Below are 19,384 nucleotides of genomic sequence, written 5' to 3'. Positions count from 1 at the left end.
CTCTCTCTTTCAAAATAAATAAATAAACATTTTAAAAAATGTTTAATTTAAAATTAAAAAACAATAAAAGTACCTCTGCTATCAACTCAATTGTCATCTCCATCAGATGCATCATTCTCAAACTCCCTAATTCTCCACTCAGAGGATATCATCACTCCCTCCCCATTCTTTCAAAAGCACACTTTTAAGAGCACAATTCCCTATTTGTCACAATTTTAGAGATTTCTGTCTTTCCTCTGGCCTTTTGCTTCTTTAAGACTTTAATTCATGTTGTATGTTGTGGGTGCCTTGGCATTCAACACAGTACCTGAATCTTAACGTTCAGTTAATGGTTATTCCACTTAAAAAACATTCAATCATCTAATGTGTAATTCACAATGAAAATTTACTAAGGGCAGCTTAGAAGCTGCTAAAGTTTGTATATGAAGAATTGATGTATAAAGATATTCAAGAAAGCTCAGTCCCAAATAATATATTCTGAACACAAGTTCTTTCTGATTTGAGTAAGGTTTTAAGATATCAGCATTATCAGACCGAAACTTCCACTATTAGATCTACTTTTATTTATTTTTTCTTAAAGTTTATTTATGTGTTTTGAGAGAAACAGAGAGAATGCATGAGCAGGGGGCGGGGTGGGGTAGAGAATCCCAAGCAAGCTCTGCAAGCCTGATGAGGGGCTCAAACTCAGTAACTGTGAAATCATGACCTGAGCCAAAATCAAGAGTGGGATATTTAACCGACCAAGCTACCCAGGAGCCTCATATTAGATCTACTTTTGAAGCCACCCATTTACTAACAAGTTCAAGTATTCCCTCCTCTGTAAACCCTCTAATTACCGTCTAGGCACAATTTATTATTCCTCCCCATGTGCTACTACTGAGTTTTACAAATACGTCAATTGTATTTACCACAGTAAGTAGACCAGGACTAAACTTCATACAACTCAACACATTTCACACGTTACAGACTGATTCCCTCAAACTACCTTCAGAACACCAAATTCAGTCTCTTAGATATCATTTTATCAATGATTTTGAGTTACTTCATGAAGTCCTGGTAGCTCACAATGCTAAGGAATTAGAAGAAGTTTGAAGCCAGGCCTCACTGAAGTAGAGATAAACAAAAATATTATCCTGGCCTATGATGAAAAAACAAATTAACTCACCCTACCTTATTTCCCTGTCCTACCACAGACAAAGCCTTGGTCACATACACATAAAAGTTGGAATGGTAAGGGTGAAGGGGTGACTAAAGCTTTCATTATAAAATCCTGCAGGGCCAGTGTCCTATTGTCTGGCCTAACTCTTCCCAAGACCTACTCCCAACAGTTCTTGATTTCTCCCTTGGGACAGTGTAGAGCTATAGAAATTGCTGAGTTGCAAACAGACATCCTAGGTGATCAAACATGTGAGTGGGAAGCATCCTTTAAGCACCCAGGTCATACTGTCACAGCAGGGCAAGAAAGATCCTTTTCCCCCCAGCTTCATATACCTACCATTCCAGTAACAGGGCTCAAATTCCAGAGGCTGCACCCCTCTCTACAAGGAGCCAAAGTTGGGCCCAAGATCCATTTGTTCAGCCTAAGGACAGGTATCCCACTCAGATACTTTTGATGTTGTGTACTAACTAGGATTCCTGGTCCCAAGAGACAACATGACCAGAAACTAGAATTCGATGTTTTATAATGACAGATTTGGCTCTGTGGAGTAACTCCCCATAAAATACCCAAACACCTCCTACCTCTCTGCCATGTGAATATTTATTTTCAAACACATTTTGGGGAACATATTATTATATAGGAAATTAGGGGGCTTCTTACATTGCAACTATTAACTTACATTTCCCGCTCACCTACTAAATTATCAGCTTCCGAACTGCAGGGTCTTAATCATTTTGTGTTCCAAACTCATAGTAATTGTGCATTACATTTGTTGGAGAAAGGGCGGGAAAGCAAGAATAGAAAAAAGAAGGCAGTAAGGATAGAAAGAAGTATGATAAGCACCTTTGTATACATCACTTTAAATCTCACACCAATTCAGATATTCCTAAGTGATATATATATTTTTTAAATCCTATCTTCCCTAAAAAAAAAAAAGAAAAATCACAAAGAATGAGAACAAATTTCAATTACAGAATTTTACTGCCTTTAAATGAATGAACCCAGCGCACCTGGGTGGCTCAGTCAGTTGGGCATCTGACTTCAGCTCAGGTCACGATCTCACCACTTGTCAGTTCGAGCCCCGCGTCAGGCTCTGTGCTGACAACTCAGAGCCTGGAGCCTGCTTCAGATTCTGTATCCCACTCTCTCTCTGCCCCTCCCTTGCTCATGCTCTCTCTCTCAACAATAAATAAAACATTAAAAAAAAATTTTTTAATGAATGATCCCAACAATTCTGCATGATCTTTTCCTTCCCTTGGGTCACCTACATCTCAGTAGAAAAATGATATTTTTGGGGAACCTGGGTGGCTCAGTCGGTTGAGCGTCTGATTTCGGCTCAGGTCATGATCTCGCGGTCCGTGAGTTCGAGCCCCGCGTCAGGCTCTGTGCTGGCAGCTCGGAGCCTGGAGCCTGTTTCAGATTCTGTGTTTCCCTCTCTCTCTGACCCTCCCCCATTCATGCTCTGTCTCTCCCTCTCTCAAAAATAAATAAATGTTAAAAAAAAATTTTTTTTAATAAAATTAAAAAAAAAAGAAAAATGATATTTTTAATCATAGTAAAATATCTTGAAGATGACAAGAGTAAAAAAAGTAAATACTTTATAAAATGCCTAATCTAGAAAGCAAGAAGGGAATACAGAGTATAGAAGGTCTTAAAACAATCCTTTGACAGCTTTTATGGGTGAAGAAGTGGTTTCAGAATCATCAGACTCACTAAATGTTTCTAAGAAGTTTCTATTACTACTGACTTTCCATTCAAAAGGCTAGACCCAATTTAGCCCTAAACACAAATGATAGGGCAGAGGAAAAGTCAGAAGAATGCAGAAAAATCTAATAAGGAATCCTGACAGACATCAAATTACACCCACAAATATATAATCAGTAAGGAAAATTCAATTTGTAAGTACAACATAAAATATTAAATTATTTGACTAAATATAATTTATAACCTAAGTATGAGAGTCTAGAATACCAAGTTTGACACATCCAGGAGATCATTTTTATCACCTAGTTATAAATTTCAATTTTTAGAAGAGAACAATGTGAATCATTGTGGCAATATAAGTCCTAAAGCATTGTTTTCTAATCACATAAGAAAAAAAAATTACACTTTCCAAGATCCAATAAAAGTTAATTAGCCCCAGGGAAAAAAACATAAAATAGTCTTTAAAAGAAAAAGAGAAAGACAGAGAGACTGAGACTTCTGAAAATCCAGGCAAGGAAAAGGCACATGCAAAAGCTAAGTCAAAAGCAATGGAAAAGCTAAATAAATGTACACACAGCTCAGTCTGACCAATCTAACTACATCATTCAATAAAAAAAAAAAAAAAAAAAAACTATAATTAAAAACACAATGATGCAGAATGTGAAAACACTAGTAACTATAAAAAGCACAAATTTAAAAAGAAATTATGGGTGCGCCTGGATGGCTCAGTTAGTAAGCGTCTGACTTTGGCTCAGATCATGATCTCACGGTCTGTGGGTTCAAGCCCCACATTGGGCTCTGTGCTGACAGCTCAGAGCCTGGAGCCTGCTTCAGATTCTGTGTCTCCCTCTACTCTCTGCTTCTACCCCACTCATACTGTGTCTCTCTCTCAAAAATAAACATTAAAAAAATTTTTTTAAAGAAATTATGATCACAACTATGTAAAAAAAAATCTATATATGAAAAAGAACAAAAAGGTACATACACTCACACAGTAACTATAGTCATATTAAACTGTGGGATTAAGGGGGCGCCTGGGTGGCTCAGTCGGTTAAGCATCCGACTTCAGCTCAGGTCATGATTTCACAGTCCGTGGGTTCAAGCCCCGCGTCGGGCTCTGTGCTGACAGCTCAGAGCCTGGAACCTGTTTCGGATTCTGTGTCTCCCTCTTTCTCTGACCCTCCCCTGTTCATGCTCTCTCTCTGTCTCAAAAATAAATAAATGTTAAAAAAAAAAAATTAAACTGTGGGATTAAGGAAGATTATCTTATTTTAAGAAGAACCATTGCTTGAATTATCTAAATATAGTGATTTTTAAAAACTTTTTTTAAATATTAATTTTTGAGAGAGAGACAGACAGATAGAACATGAGCAGGGTAGGGGCAGAAAGAGAGAAACACAGAATCTGAAGCAGGCTCCAGACTCCAAGCTGACAGCACAGAGCCCGACGCTCGGCTGAAACGCACCAACCATGAGATCACGACCTGAGCCAAAGTCGGGCCCTTAACCGACTGAGCCTCCCAGGTGCCCCATATACTGACTTTTTTAATGTAAAGATTTTTCAAAAGAAAATAAACTACATTTTACATATAACTTACCACACTTTCTCTTTTCATACTTCTACCAAGATATCATACTTCTACAAAGCACTAAATTCACGATATCTAAGCACTAAATTCATGATGTGCATTAAACTGTTTTACCACATCACAGAAAATGTAAGGATTAACATTATTACCCTATTCTCTGCTCATAAAAATAATTAGTGGGCAGTGTAATAATTAAATTAAGACACCCAATCTAAGTGAGTCATCCAATTAATTAATTCCATATATCCAAAGTATCAGCACAAGGTTTTAATAACCATCCCAGAATCACCAGTATAATTATCCCAAGTGCAAATTAGTGAAACTTGACATGACCCTATACCCAAAAAGGCTGTAAAAATGAAGTGTTTTTTGTATGGTTTAAGATAAAAATGAAACTCTAACTACCAACATAGGAAACAAAGTTTGTCACTGTCCCCAAACTATACTTGCAAACAGAAGAACAATAAATAGGCTAAGAAGTCATTTCCCCAATAACAAGTATCAGTCCTAAGACCAATTTCCCTCTGAAAAAGTCCTTTACTCATTCTTGTAAGTTAGAATACATCATTTCAAACGGTGCAAACTTAATGCCAGAAGGAAATCAAATTCCAAAATACTGTCAACTCAGACAGAGGATATTATACCAAGTCTTTACCATTACAAAGTTGTCAGAAAGAGTCAAAAATAATCTTCAATCAGATCTGACATAAAAAGCTTATAGTTCATCACTTCTGTTCTCACTACAAAAACAAACAAGAAACAAAAACCTGAGAAAAATGAAAATGACGACTCAGCTCCATCAGAGATTTGAGCTCAGAGGGAAAACTGCTACCCTGAAAACTGGAGAGACAGACAGGCAGATACAGAAAATCACAGTGTGGGAGATGCAGAAGCCCAGGAACATAAGCCTTCAGCTGAGCCAGTATCAACAGGAATACTTTAAACAGTAATTGATAATTTGCTGGAGGCTCTGTGTCAACTAGCTTAGGGTGAAAAACTGAGAGGGAACACAGTCTTTGAGAAGTCCCCACATTTTCTTGACTTTTTACCTCCAGGAACCCTATCAGGTTCTCACTGGGAAGATCTGAGAAAAATGTCGTTTCCTCAAGGGGGAGGGGAAAAGTAACCATCCTGAAATATGCCCAGAGCTCTCTGTTCTTAAAAAGGTCTGCCTCAAAAGAAAACTAATTTTAATAAAGCCTAACAAACTGGAATTTTATAGAGCCTAACCAACCAGGGTTTTACAGTATCTAACAAACCTAGGGGAAAGGAAATCTCCAACTCCAGCCCCCTCTACCCTTCAACATGAGGTAAGAGATAACCAAATCGAGTTCACTAAATCACTGAGACCTAATCTGATCCCTTACCACCACATCAATGTAACTCCTGTACAACAATAGAGCATCACAAATAAAAGAACTGCAAGCCTCAGACCCTATTAAAGGATTCTCTACAAAACCCAAAAACAGCAGAACAGCCAAAAACAAAACACTACAAATTTTAGTCTCTGAAACCGCTGCTACAGCATATAGTAAACACAGCCTAACTCCTTGTCAGATAAACATAAAACCTCAAACTAAAGGCCTATTTACTTCAGTTTGTTTTACCTAATATAACACGTCTGGCTATCAACAAAAATGTACAAAGCATTGTAAAGGCAAAAACTGTACTCTGAAGACACAAAGCAAGCCTCAAAACCAGATTCAGGTAGGACAGAGATTTTAGAATTATCACTGGGTTTAAAAATAGCTATGGTAAATATGCTAAGGGTAGTAATGGGAAAAGTAAACATGCAAGAACAGATGGGTAGTGTAAGCAGAGAAATGGAAACTCTAAGAAAAAAGAAATGCCACAAATCAACAACACTGTAAGGGAAAAAGTATGTCTTTGATGATAAACAATAAACTAGATCCATAAGGATCAGAATCCACCACACAGAATAAATACTATAATACTTACATCTAGGCATATCATAACAAAACTCAAAAAACTAGCTGAGAAAATCTGAAAAGAATCAGAGAAAAAAAAAAGCAAAAAACCTTACCTAGCCAGGAGAAAAATAAGAATTCCATCAAACCTTCTCTTCAGAAACCATGCAAGCAAGGTGAGTGAAGTGAAACATTTTAAGTGTTAAAAGAAAAACCACCAATCTAGAATTCTGTACCTGGGAAAATTATCCTTCAAATGTGAAAAGGAAATAAAAGCTTTCTCTGACAAAAACTGAGGGAACTGAAGGTCTACTGGCCTTCCTTGCAAGAAATGTTTTAAAAAGTCCTTCAGAAGGAAGGAAGACTACAAAGCATTATAAGTACAAATTACAAAGGGTCAGAAAATTTGGATAACATTTAAAAAAGGAAGAAATTAGAGAAACAATTTTTAAAAAGGTAGGGGCATCTGGGTGGCTCAGTCAGTTAAGCATCTAATTTCAGCTCAGGTTATTACCTCATGGTTTGTGAGTTCGAGCACCTCACTGGGCTCTGCACTGGTGGTGCAAAGCCTGCTCGGGATTCTCTCTCTCTCTCTGCCCCTTTCCCACTTGTGCTCTCTCTCTCAAAATAAATAAATAAATTTTTTAAAAAAGGTAAAATTAGGGGCGCCTGGGTGGCGCAGTCGGTTAAGCGTCCGACTTCAGCCAGGTCACGATCTCGCGGTCCGTGAGTTCGAGCCCCGCGTCGGGCTCTGGGCTGATGGCTCGGAGCCTGGAGCCTGTTTCCGATTCTGTGTCTCCCTCTCTCTCTGCCCCTCCCCCGTTCATGCTCTGTCTCTCTCTGTCCCAAAAATAAATAAAAAACGTTGAAAAAAAAAAATTTTTTAAAAAAAAAAAATTAAAAAAAAAATTAAAAAAAAGGTAAAATTAAATCTTACATTTCTTATTCTTAAAATAACAATTTGTTAAAAATAATAATAATAGCACAATATATATCCAGTGATCACAGCCTATAGATAAATGAAATGAATGGCAACAATGTTATAAAGGACAAGAAAAAGGAATTAAGAATACTCTGTGATAAGGTACCTGCACTACCCATGAAGTGATATACTATTATTTGAAACTGAACCAAGGGGTGCCTGGGTTAAGCATCTGACTTCAGCTGAGGTCATGATCTCATGATTCATGAGTTCCAGCCCCACACCGGGCTCTCTGCTGTCAGCACAGAGCCCGCCTCGGATCCTCTGTGTGTGTGTGTCTCTCTCTCTCTCTCCCTGCCCCTCCCCTGCTCGTACACTATCTCTCTCTCACTCTGTCTCAAAAATAAATAAACATTAAAAAAAAATTAAAGGGATGCCTTGGTGGCTCAGTCAGTTAAGCGTCCAACTTCAGCTCAGGTCATGATCTCATGGTGCGTGAGTTTGAGCCCCACATCAGGCTCTGTGGTGACAGCTCGGAGCTTGGAGCTTGTTTCGGATTCTGTGTCTCCCCCTCTCTCTGCCCCTCCCCCACTCACACTGTGTCTCTCAAAAATAAACAAACAAATAAATACATACATACATACATACATACATACATACATAAAAGTGAACCTAGATTAGTTGTAAATGTAAAATTACAAACTCTGGGGTAACCACTAAAAAATATGTAAAGTAAGTATAATGATATACTAAGATATGATTTAAAAAAATGAAATTATATAAAATGTTCAAATGAAACAAGAGAAAGCAAAAACAGAGTGGAAGACAAAAAGAAACAACAGAGACAAGGAATAGAAAGCAGTTAAAAATATGGTAGATATAAATCCAAGTATACAAATAATTACCTTAAACAACAATGGTCTAAATACATCAATTAAAAGACAGATACTGGGGCGCCTGGGTGGCGCAGTCGGTTAAGCGTCCGACTTCAGCCAGGTCACGATCTCGCGGTCCGTGAGTTCGAGCCCCGCGTCAGGCTCTGGGCTGATGGCTCGGAGCCTGGAGCCTGTTTCCGATTCTGTGTCTCCCTCTCTCTCTGCCCCTCCCCCGTTCATGCTCTGTCTCTCTCTGTCCCAAAAATAAATTAAAAAAAAAATAAAAAAAAAATAAAAAAAAAAAAAAAAAAATAAAAGACAGATACTATTGGGGTTCCTGGGTGGCTCAGCTGGTTAGGTGGCCAACTTTGGTTCAGATCATGATCTCACAGTTCATGGGTTTGAGCCCCACGTCCAGCTTTACTGACACCTTGGAGCCTGGAGCCTGCTTCAGATTCTGTGTCTCTCTCTCTCTCTGCCCCTCCCCCACTCACACTCGTGTGTGTGTGTGTGTGTGTGTGTGTGTGTGTGTGTGTGTGTCTCTCTCTCTCTCTCTCTCTCAAAAATAAATAAATATAAAAAAAAGACAAAGACTGTCAGTCAATGATGAAGGATGGGCATTACACAATGCCAAAGGGTCAATTCTCAAGAAGATCTAACTTCCCTTATATGTATACACCTAACAACAAAGCATCAGAATATATGCCGTAAAAATTAACAGAACTGCAAAGAGAAATACACGAATTCACCATATATTTGGAGACTTCAACACCCCTCTATCAGTAACTGACAGAACCAAAACACATAAAATTAGTAACAATACTGTTAAACTGAATAGCACCATCATTCAGCCAGATCTAATTGCCATCCATATACTAGTTTATCCAACAACAGTATACACGTTCTTCTCAAGCTCAAAGAGAACATTTACCAAGACAGACTACATTCTGGGCCACAAAACACACCTTAGTCATACAAAGTAGGCTCTCAGACCACAGTGGAATTAAACTAATAATTAATAACACAAAGATAGCTAGAAAATATGCAAATATTTGGAAATAAACAACACACATAAGTAACATGTGAGTCAAAGAAAACATCTCAAGAAATTAATATTTAAATCTAAGTAAAAATGTAAATAAAACATAAGAATTTGTGGGATGCAACATGCACCACTGTATTTTCTCTCTCAGAGAAAAATGTATATACCATTGGAGGCATATATTAAAAGAAGGAGCTAAAATCAATCACCCAAGCTTCTGCCATGGGAAACTAGAAAAAGAAAGGCAAATGAAATCCAAACTAAGCAGAAGAAAACAAATAATAAAAATCAGAGAAGAAATCAGTGAAATTGAAAATATGTAAACAATAGAGAAAAAAAGCAACAAAACTAAAAAAGCTGGTTCTTTGAAAAGATCAATAAAATGGATAAACCCTTAGGCTTCTCAAGAAAAAAGGAGAGATGACACAGGTTAGTAATATCAGAAATGAAAGAGGTTCCATCTCCAGCGATCCTATGGACATTAAAAGGATAATAAAGGAATATTATAAATAATTCAAGTCCCATAAATTTGACAACATAGATGAAATGGAACAAATCCTTGAAAGACAATCTACCACAGCTCACAGAAGGAAGAAAGAGATCACCCATATAAGGCTATAACGATCAAAGAAATTGAATAAATAAATAATAATTTCCAAAAACGAAAGCTTCATACCCAGATAATTTCCCAAGTGAATTCTACCAAACATTTAACGAACAAGTAATACCAATTCTCTGCAGCCTGTTCCAGAAAGTATAAGAGGGAGCACTTCTCAATTCATTCTATGTGGCCAGCATTACCCTAATACTAAACCCAGACAAGAAAAGAAAACTACAAATATCTCTCATGAACACAGATACAAAAAAACTCTCAAAAAATATTAGCAATTCTAATTATGCACCACAAATAGGATTTATTCCAAGTATATAAATCAAGTTCAATATTTAAAAATCAATTAATGTATCAATTAATGTAATCAATCACATATCAATACAAGAAAAATCATGTGCTATCAATACATGCAGAAAAAGAATGCATAAAATCCAACACCCATTTACGATAAAAACTCACAGCAAAATAGGAATACAAAGGAACTTCCTCAAGCTGATAAAGAAAATCTATAAAAAATGTACAGCAAATATCATTCTTAACAGTAAGAAACTAGATACATTCCCTCTTAAGACTTTTCCCTTTCAGAATTCCTACTTATATTACACTGGACATCCTAGCTAATGCAATAAGACAAGAAAAGGATATCAATGATATACAAATTAGGAAGGAAAAAATCAAACTGTCTTTTGTTCACAGATGATCTGATCATCTACATAAAAAAATCCCAAAGAATTGGAAGGGGAAAAAAACAAAACAAAACCTGGCATTAATAAGCAATTATAGAAAGACTGCAAGATATAAGGGAACTCTGTACTTCTGTTCAATTTTTCTCTAAAGGTAAAACTACTCTAAAAAATAAAATTAAAAGAAAACAAAAAACACAAAACCCTCCACCAAACAAACAGTAATCCATTAATTCTGAATAGGTGTTTGAGGAGAGAAAAAAATGTGTTCAACATGATTTTCCTTCTTCCTTTCCTTTTTTTTTTTTTTTTTTTTTTTTTTTTTTCCTGTGAAGCTGAAGGAATAGCTGGCTGGGGAATGCGGGGTAGGAGATTCCTCCAATTTCTCAAGCCTCTGTGAATCCAACAAAAACAAACACTACATAGAAAGTGAAGACTCCAAACCATAAAATAAATCAAACCCATCCATACTCTACTTTTCAATCTTTGCCAATTCATAATTCTCTGAAATTGGAAAATATTTATTACAAGTGGAAGAAACTTTATCTTGTTGTTAAATATTAGACCAACTTCAAGGTCTAAAATGAGGAGGGGAAAACTACAACCAAAGAGAATTTGATCCAAACCTGAATCATCAGCCACAATCTCCACCCTATACCCCACTCCTCCAAGAAAAGCCTTCCAGGCTTTTTTTCAATCATCAGAATCACCCACAGATCAAAAAATCTTGACTTTTTCTCACTGATGTGGACAGCATATTAAAAAAAAAAAACATACACTAACAACATTCTACTATTCTTTTCATTCTACTACTCTTTCACATTGATGGAAATGTGAACAGAAAATGATTCAGAAGATATTCTTATTACCGAATTATAGCAACTATTTATATTAGTTTTTATATTATGATCATTTTAACATTTTATTTCAAGTACTTCTACGGTATTATTGCAAATTTTATACTCTAGTATGTCTCCTAAAATTTAAAAAAAAGAAGCCACCACTGTTGTAGTGACTGGTGATGGTCTCTGAATCACCCAAATACTCATGCTGAAAACAGGAACTTGGGAAAATTTGTCTGTAATTGAAGAGCAGTTATGTAGGAAAGTCCTTAAGTTCAAGCGTTGAGAGATTCCCAGGGTTTCCTGGAAGATGGGTTTGATATTCTACTGCATGGAATGAATCAAAAATTCATTTTCTTCTACTTCAATCACTTTCATGCAAATCCAAAGATATTGGTTCAACCTACATTTATACTTACCACCAATACATACACACTGTTAATATGTACCTTGTAAAGGACAAGCACAGATACAACCATAGGTAGTTTTACTATTGCCAAAAAAATTTCCTGTTAAGCATCCACAATATGTCTATGAAGTAACTATGTATTTTCAACATTATTCAAAGAAAGAATTCGAACAGTACTACAATGACTTACTCAAAACATAAGAAAAATCTGGGGCGCCTGGGTGGCTCAGTCGGTTAAGCGTCCGACTTCAGCTCAGGTCACGATCTCACGGTATGTGAGTTCGAGCCCCGCGTCGGGCTCTGTGCTGACTGGAGCCTGTTTCAGATTCTGTGTCTCCCTCTCTCTCTGACCCTCCCCGGTTCATGCTCTGTCTCTGTCTCAAAAATAAATAAACGTTAAAAAATTAAAAAAAAAAAAAAAAAACATAAGAAAAATCCAATGGAAGAAGAGACACTTACACCTGGAACTCCATCCAGCACCATGCACCACCTCACTAGACTATTACTATTCTCTAGTAAGAAGTTTTCTCAGATCCCATGACCACAGGAATATTATGATAGAGAAATGTGGGCAATGAAGGGAGAGCTACACTCTCATGCTCACTTCAGAAAAGGTTATTTCATTTTCTGAACTCAGCTGAGAGAGTACAGCAACAGCACATTTTTCTAAGTTCAAGTGAATTAACTGACCTGAAGAATGTCTCCCTTCCAAATACACTATTTCAAACTAACAGAAAAACAAAATATGGTTAAGTCAGAGAGATCAGGACTAACTGTATGTTTACCTAGTATCTTCATGAATGATCTTCACCCAATAAGAAATAAAATCTTCTCCCATAAATAAGGCTACATTCACAGGTCAGAATCTATCATATCAGCATTTAAAGTATTCTCTATTTCCTTTTCTCATTTTGTCACTCTAACAAATTGAACACACACTCAACAATTACCAAACTTCAGAATCTGAGAGCTAGAAAGGCCCTTAGAGATCATTTGGTCCATTCCTCTTTTCTTCTAGACCTCCCCATTTACCTATTGAGACACTAATAGCTAGAGAAGACAGTAATTGTCTCAAGCTAGTTCATAGCAAGGTACAAACCAGAACCAAGGCAACTTGATTTCCATACTGGTATTCTTTCCACTACATCATGCTGTTGTCAAAAACTCTGAAGAGCCTGAGATTTTATTCTAAATGCAAGTTAAGCAATCAGCTTGGACAGTGTCATGGATATTGAGAAACAAAATCATCTAGCCATACACAACTTAGATACTAAGGACTGAAACCACATACTCTTGTGTACTGGGTTGAATATAATGTCCCTCCAGAATTCATTCATTGTGATCATAACCTTATTTGGAAATCGGGTCTTTGCAGATATAATCAAGGTAACATGAGGTTATAGTGAATTAAGGTGGGCTCTAATCCAATGACTGGTGTCCTTATAAGAGAAAAATTTTAATACAGATACGGAGGGAAGACTGCCATGTGAAGATGGAGGTAGAAATTAGAGTTATGCTGCTACAAACCAAAAAACACTAAGGACTTCTTGTAAACAACAAAAGTTAGGGATGAAAGGATTTTTTTAAGCCCGTAAGTGTGTGGTAATTTGTGATAGCAGTCCTAGAAAACTAATGTAACTACCTACACATACAACTTCCTGTGTATATTAACAAGACTTTATTAGGCCAATGTCCTCATTAGCATACCTCTACTATTCCAGAAGACTCTTGCATGAATATAACTTGATTGTTCATTACAGAAGCTTCAGGAAAGACCCATCAACTCTTCAACAAGAAACATCAACAATTTTCAAATCCTTGCTTTGCTGTTTCGCCAATTCTAAACTATTATATCATGGTATTCAATCCTAATCAGGCCCCATCATTACCACTGGAAGACTCAAATAAAATTTCAAATTCTCACATTTTAGCCTTGACTTTGCCCCTCTAAGATACCACCAAAGCTCTTGCAAGGTGGCATTCTCCTTCACAGCCTAAGCCATAAACTCGGCTTTGTTTTATCAGTAGGTTGTGTTAGTGATACCTGGTTAAATCAGCATCAGATAATCCTGGCAGAAGGTATGACACTCTTGGGTCAGAGACAAAGAAGTTTACTACTCAAAACAACAGTAGTGGCCAGAATATAATCTTTTGCACTGGTTCCCCAAGCTCTAATTCTTTAGAGGCAACACAAGGAGAGCCAGTGATGCCTGTACACACAGTAGGCTGTATTATAGGAGAAAAAAGCTGAGCTTATCCAATCTAAATCTTTCAAGGAGTAACAAACCCTATCTTTTCCCCCAAAGGGATTATCTTGATTATCCTGAACAGCAAAGAAATCTATCACCTGTCCTTATGGAAACACTATTTCTATCTACGTAGGCTGTTTGCTATACAAATTTCCTTAAAAGATAGCCCCCAACAAAAGCTGTCAATGCTTCTGCTCAGAATATGGACAGAAACACAAAAGACTCCTAAAGAATTGTCTCCAAATAGGTGTCCTCTTTGTCCTAAAAGGCTAGAAATTCTTAGGAAATCAGAATGAACATAGTATAACACAATAAGTATTACATGTTACAAGAGAAAAAAATTATACCAAAGTATACTTTCTGTATAACTAAAACCACTTCAACTGAGTCACAATTTCTTAATATGCCTATACATCAAATACCCAAAAGTAAACACCTATGATATTATATTTATTTTAAAATGTTCCATTTCTAAAATAGTATCTCTAACAGGTTTTTTTGCTAATTTTCTAGGTTTGGTAGTGCTCATGAGAAAAAGGAGCACTTTAATTATACCTGTAAACATGTTAATTAGTGAAATCCTCCAGAGCAGATTTTAGGATACTCAGATTTTCAACCAAAAAATCTAAGGTCCATATTTATCTGAAATGTTTGTGAAAATAGAGGTCTTATTTAAATTTTATACTTTTAGGAGTGCCTGGGTGGCTCAGTCAGTTAAGCGTCTGACTTCAGCTCAGGTCATGATCTCACAGTTCATGGGTTCAAGCCCCACGTCGGGCTCTGTGTTGACAGCTCAGAGTCTGGAGCCTGCTTTGGATTCTGTGTATCCCTCTCTCCCTGCCCCTTCCAACTAGCACTCTGTCTCTGTCTCTCAAAAAATAAAATAAAAATGTTAAAAATAAATAAATAAATTTTATGCTTTTAAATTGATCTACATAAAAATGCTTTCACATAGTTATATTTAAACATCAACATCTTTTTTTGTATCTGTTTGAAAACTAAGATTGTATCTAATACCATTTCAATAGTGACCTGTTCTAACTTAAAGTCTGAAGTTAAAGTCTGAAAAAAGAAATTAAAAACTGAATTTTATAAACAATTTTATTTTTATTTTTTTACATTAATTTAAAACTTGGAGAGTGTTCTGCATCCTGGAGGGTGGGGGAGAAGCTATATTAGAATGTCTTCAGAATTGTCAAAAACTAAAATTTCCAAATAGTGTGCAGACATAAATAGTATTTTTAAACTGTAAACAACTTTAAATTGAGCAATTTAACTTTATCCCTACCCTTAGGTCAAGCAACAATCCCAGGATAAAGAAAGGCAGGATGATGAGTAAAATGAGCCACCACACTACATGTCTCCAGCTAGCTGTATGACTAAAAGCTTATCACTTCATCTCTCTAGGTCTCCTTTTTCCCATTTACAAAACACACACACACACACACACACACACACACACACACACACACAGGCATTAACCTAAATGTTCCTCAAGGTCCATTTTGTGTAATAATTATGTGAGAAGCTTTTACCCTTCTGATAGGCTCCATTTTCTCATGCTTTAAGGAAATTCACTTTCTACTTTCTTGCCCTGCCAATCTTGTAGAATCCACCACAGATGCAAGGTATTCTAATGAACCCCAAGTAGTCCATGTATGGCTGAGACTAAACCATGCATTCAACAAGTTGTAATACTTGCTATCCTTCCTTCAGAAAATACCAAAATCTAAAACAATCACTGCTGACAAGAAGCTCAATCATCTAGGGGCACGTGAGTGGCTCAGTCAGTTAAGCGCCTGACTTTGGCTCAGGTCATGATGTCACACGGTTCATGAGTTCGAGCCCCGCTTCAGGCTCTGTGCTGACTGCTTCGAATTCTGTGTCTCCCTTTTTCTCTGCCCCTCCCCTGCTCACACTCTGTCTCTCTCTCAAAAATAAACAAACATTTAAAAAAAAAAAAAAAAAAAAAAAAGGAAGCTTAATCATCTAAGCCAAAACAATCTTGAGAAAGAAGACCAAAGCTAGAGGTACCACAATCCCTGATTTGAATCTGTACTACAAAGCTGCAATAATCAAAACAGTATGGTTTTGGCCCAAAATCAGACTCCTCAATCAATGGAACAGAATAGAAAGCCCTAAAATAAACATAAGTTTAAATGGTTAATTAACCTATGACAAAGGAGGCAAGAATATATAATAGGGGAAAAGACAGTCTCTTCAATAAATGGTGTTAGGAAAACTGGACAGCTACATCCAAAAGAATGAAACTGAATCACTTCCTTATACTACACACAAAAACAAACTCAAAATGGATTAAAGACCTCAATGTAATACCTGAAACCATAAAACTTAAAAAAAAACAAAAAAAACAACAGGCAATGATCTCTTGGACATTGGCCTTAGTAATATTTTTCAGGGTATGTCCCCAGGCAAGAGAAACAAAAGCAAAAATAAACAATTAGGATTACATCAAACTAAAAAGCTTTGCACAGTAAAGGAAACTATGAACAAAATGAAAAGGAAGCCTACTAAATGAGAGAAGATACTTGCAAATCCAATAAGGGTCTATATCCAATAAGGGGCTAATATCTAAAACATATAAAGAAGTCATACAACTCAAAACCAAAAAACAAACAATCCAATTAAAAATGGGCAGAAGACCTGAAAGAAGATATACACAAGGTCAACAGAAACATGAACATCACTAGTCATCGGAGAAATGGAAATCAAAACCACAATGAGATATCACCTTACACCAGTCAGAATGGCTAGTATCAAAGGAAACACACACACACACACACACACACACACACACACACACACACACAAGAAATAACAAGTGTTCACAAGAACATAGAGAAAAGGAAACCCTTGTATACTATTGGTAGGATTGTAAATTGGTGGAGTCATTATGGAAAACAATATGGAGGTTTCTCAAAAAATTAAAAATAGAAATACCATTCAACACAGCAATTCCACTTCTGGGTATTTATCTAAAGAAAATAAACATACTAATTCAAAAACATGTATGTACCCATATGTTTATTGCAGCATTATTTACAATAGCCAAGATATGGAAGCAACATAAAACTCCACTGACAGATGAATGGATAAAGAAAATGTGATATATATACACATATTACTCAGTCATAAAAAAAAATACTGAAATCTTGCCACTCATGACAACATGGATGGAGAGTACTGAGCTAAGTGAAATAAGTCAGATGGAAAAAGACAAATACCATATGATTTCACTTATACATAGAATCCAAAAAACAAAACACACAAACAAAAGAAACAGACTCATAAAAACTACCAGAGAACTGGTAGTTGCCAGAGAGGTGGCAGGAAAGGCAAAAGAGATGAAGGGGATTAAGAGGTACAAACTTCCAGTTATAAAATAATTAAGTCACAGGATGGAAAAGTATAGCATAGGGAATGCAGTCAATATAATGTGATAAATTTGACTGATATAATCACCAAAAACTGGAAACTCCCCCAAAAGTCCATCAACTGGTAAATGGATAAACTAAATGATATATCACCATATAGCAGAACATAGCTCAGCAATAAAAAAAGAACAAATTACTAGTATACACAACATGAATGAATCCAAATGCATTACGTTAAGTGAAAGAAACTAGATTTCAAAAGCTACATACTAAATAATTCTAGTTAAATGACATACACGAAAAGGTAGACTATAGGGACAAAAAACAAATCAGTGGTTGCTAGGAGTTGCGGTAAAGGGAGAGGCTGACTACAAAGAGACAACATAAGTGAATTTAAAAGATTATGGTGACGAATATACATTTGTCAAAATTCCAAGATTAAACACTAAAAACAAATAATAACTTTAATGTAGGACTAAAATCTGGACAAGAATCCAACCTTTAAAAGTCAGCTATCAAAAATGTCAAAAAATTCTAAGATGAGTTGTTTATTTCAGCACCAAATATACCACACAACAATGCAAGTACAATGTACCATATTTAGCCATAAACAGGGAGTAAAACATTTTTTTTTTTATTTTATGTATTACAGATTACACATGGTACTCAGAAAATGTTTATTAACTAATACACAATTCAACAGAGGTTAGACTGACCTGGTCTTTCTACCTCACTGCTATACACATACATGGCTTCAAACACATAATTATCCATTTCTCAACATATTAATTTACAATTAGAACAGGGAAGTGCTGTCCACAAATATACTAACCTGAATTCGTTCAGTTAATCAATAAAGGCAATAGAACACTTTATCTTGAATGAAAATACCATCAGGGTCATGGGTACTCCCTTAGCAAAAGCAGCAACCTGGAACAACAAAAACAAATAAACAAATGAAATTGAGCCCTACTCAAAGTTCAGTTAGAATACCCTCAGTTATTATACCATTTAAAAAATTCCTTTTTCTCCCTTATAACATGTTATAACATGTGAAACTTTTGCAAGCAGTGTTTTTCTGCAAGCAGTGTTTTTCAAATCCCAATAAAGAACGGGTTTTTACTTTGCAAATTACAGTCAAACACAGTAACAGTGTCTTAATTTGCTCCATAGTTTATCTTAAAATAAGTCAGCACCTATAAAACTTACTGTGTGAACACAAAACCCTTTAATTTTGTCTACTTTTTAACATGTAGGACAATCAGAATTATCTCTCTTTTCAGACTAATGCTCAAAATCTTCTACAACCCTCACACCCCAATTAGCTCTACAACCTAATTTCTGACTATCTTCTACAGAAAATTCCATTCAAGCCAATTTAACTTGCTTGCTTTCCACAGAAAAATTTTGTCATTCTCTGCAACACACCATTCCTTCTTTTTAGAAGAGGGACTTTTTCTCCCTTATCCTCTTGGTGAATCAATGCATATCCATCAAAATCCAGCCCCTCCATTTCTCCCTGAGAGCTGATAAAATCACTCTGTACTCCATTAATCCTTGCCAGAATATGTTGCTGCCTTATACATGCGCCATCTCATGTGATCTTCTGATACGGGACCCTATCTCTTATTTCTTTTGCCTCCCAATTATATACTACCATGTTTGACACATAGAAAGTAATCATATGATTGACAAGTGAATGGTCTTAATAAAGATTCACACATCAAATGTTTACTAAGTACATATGTACAAGTCATTAAGTACAAAAAGCCAAGAATAAGATAGCAACACAATACATTCTTCGGAAATATGTCTTTCTGCCAGGTACTTTACTATTCATACATGAGATTTAGGACTGACATTATTATGAATTGTGAGAAGCAGTCTTTCTCCAATGACACCAAAGCCTACTGAAACCAATTTTTTGTGATTAGAGATAATATTGAACCAACTTCAACTCCTACTATTTTCATTT

At 36.1% G+C, this 19,384-nt stretch overlaps 1 protein-coding gene across 8 annotated transcripts in view; it reads right to left on the bottom strand.

Annotated features, from left to right (window-relative positions):
- Window positions 1-19,384, bottom strand: part of FUT8 (fucosyltransferase 8) — a 312,495-nt gene that overhangs the window by 244,746 nt on the left and 48,365 nt on the right. For all 8 annotated transcript variants that reach the window (XM_058739354.1, XM_058739355.1, XM_058739348.1 and 5 more), the window contains exon 2: window positions 18,242-18,339. The gene's annotated coding sequence lies outside the window, so the exon portion shown is untranslated. The remainder of the gene's footprint in view (window positions 1-18,241; window positions 18,340-19,384) is intronic.

The sequence above is a fragment of the Neofelis nebulosa genome, chromosome 7 (assembly GCF_028018385.1).
Source record: "Neofelis nebulosa isolate mNeoNeb1 chromosome 7, mNeoNeb1.pri, whole genome shotgun sequence".
NCBI lineage: Eukaryota > Metazoa > Chordata > Mammalia > Carnivora > Felidae > Neofelis > Neofelis nebulosa.
This window is presented reverse-complemented; position numbering and strand designations above follow the sequence as displayed.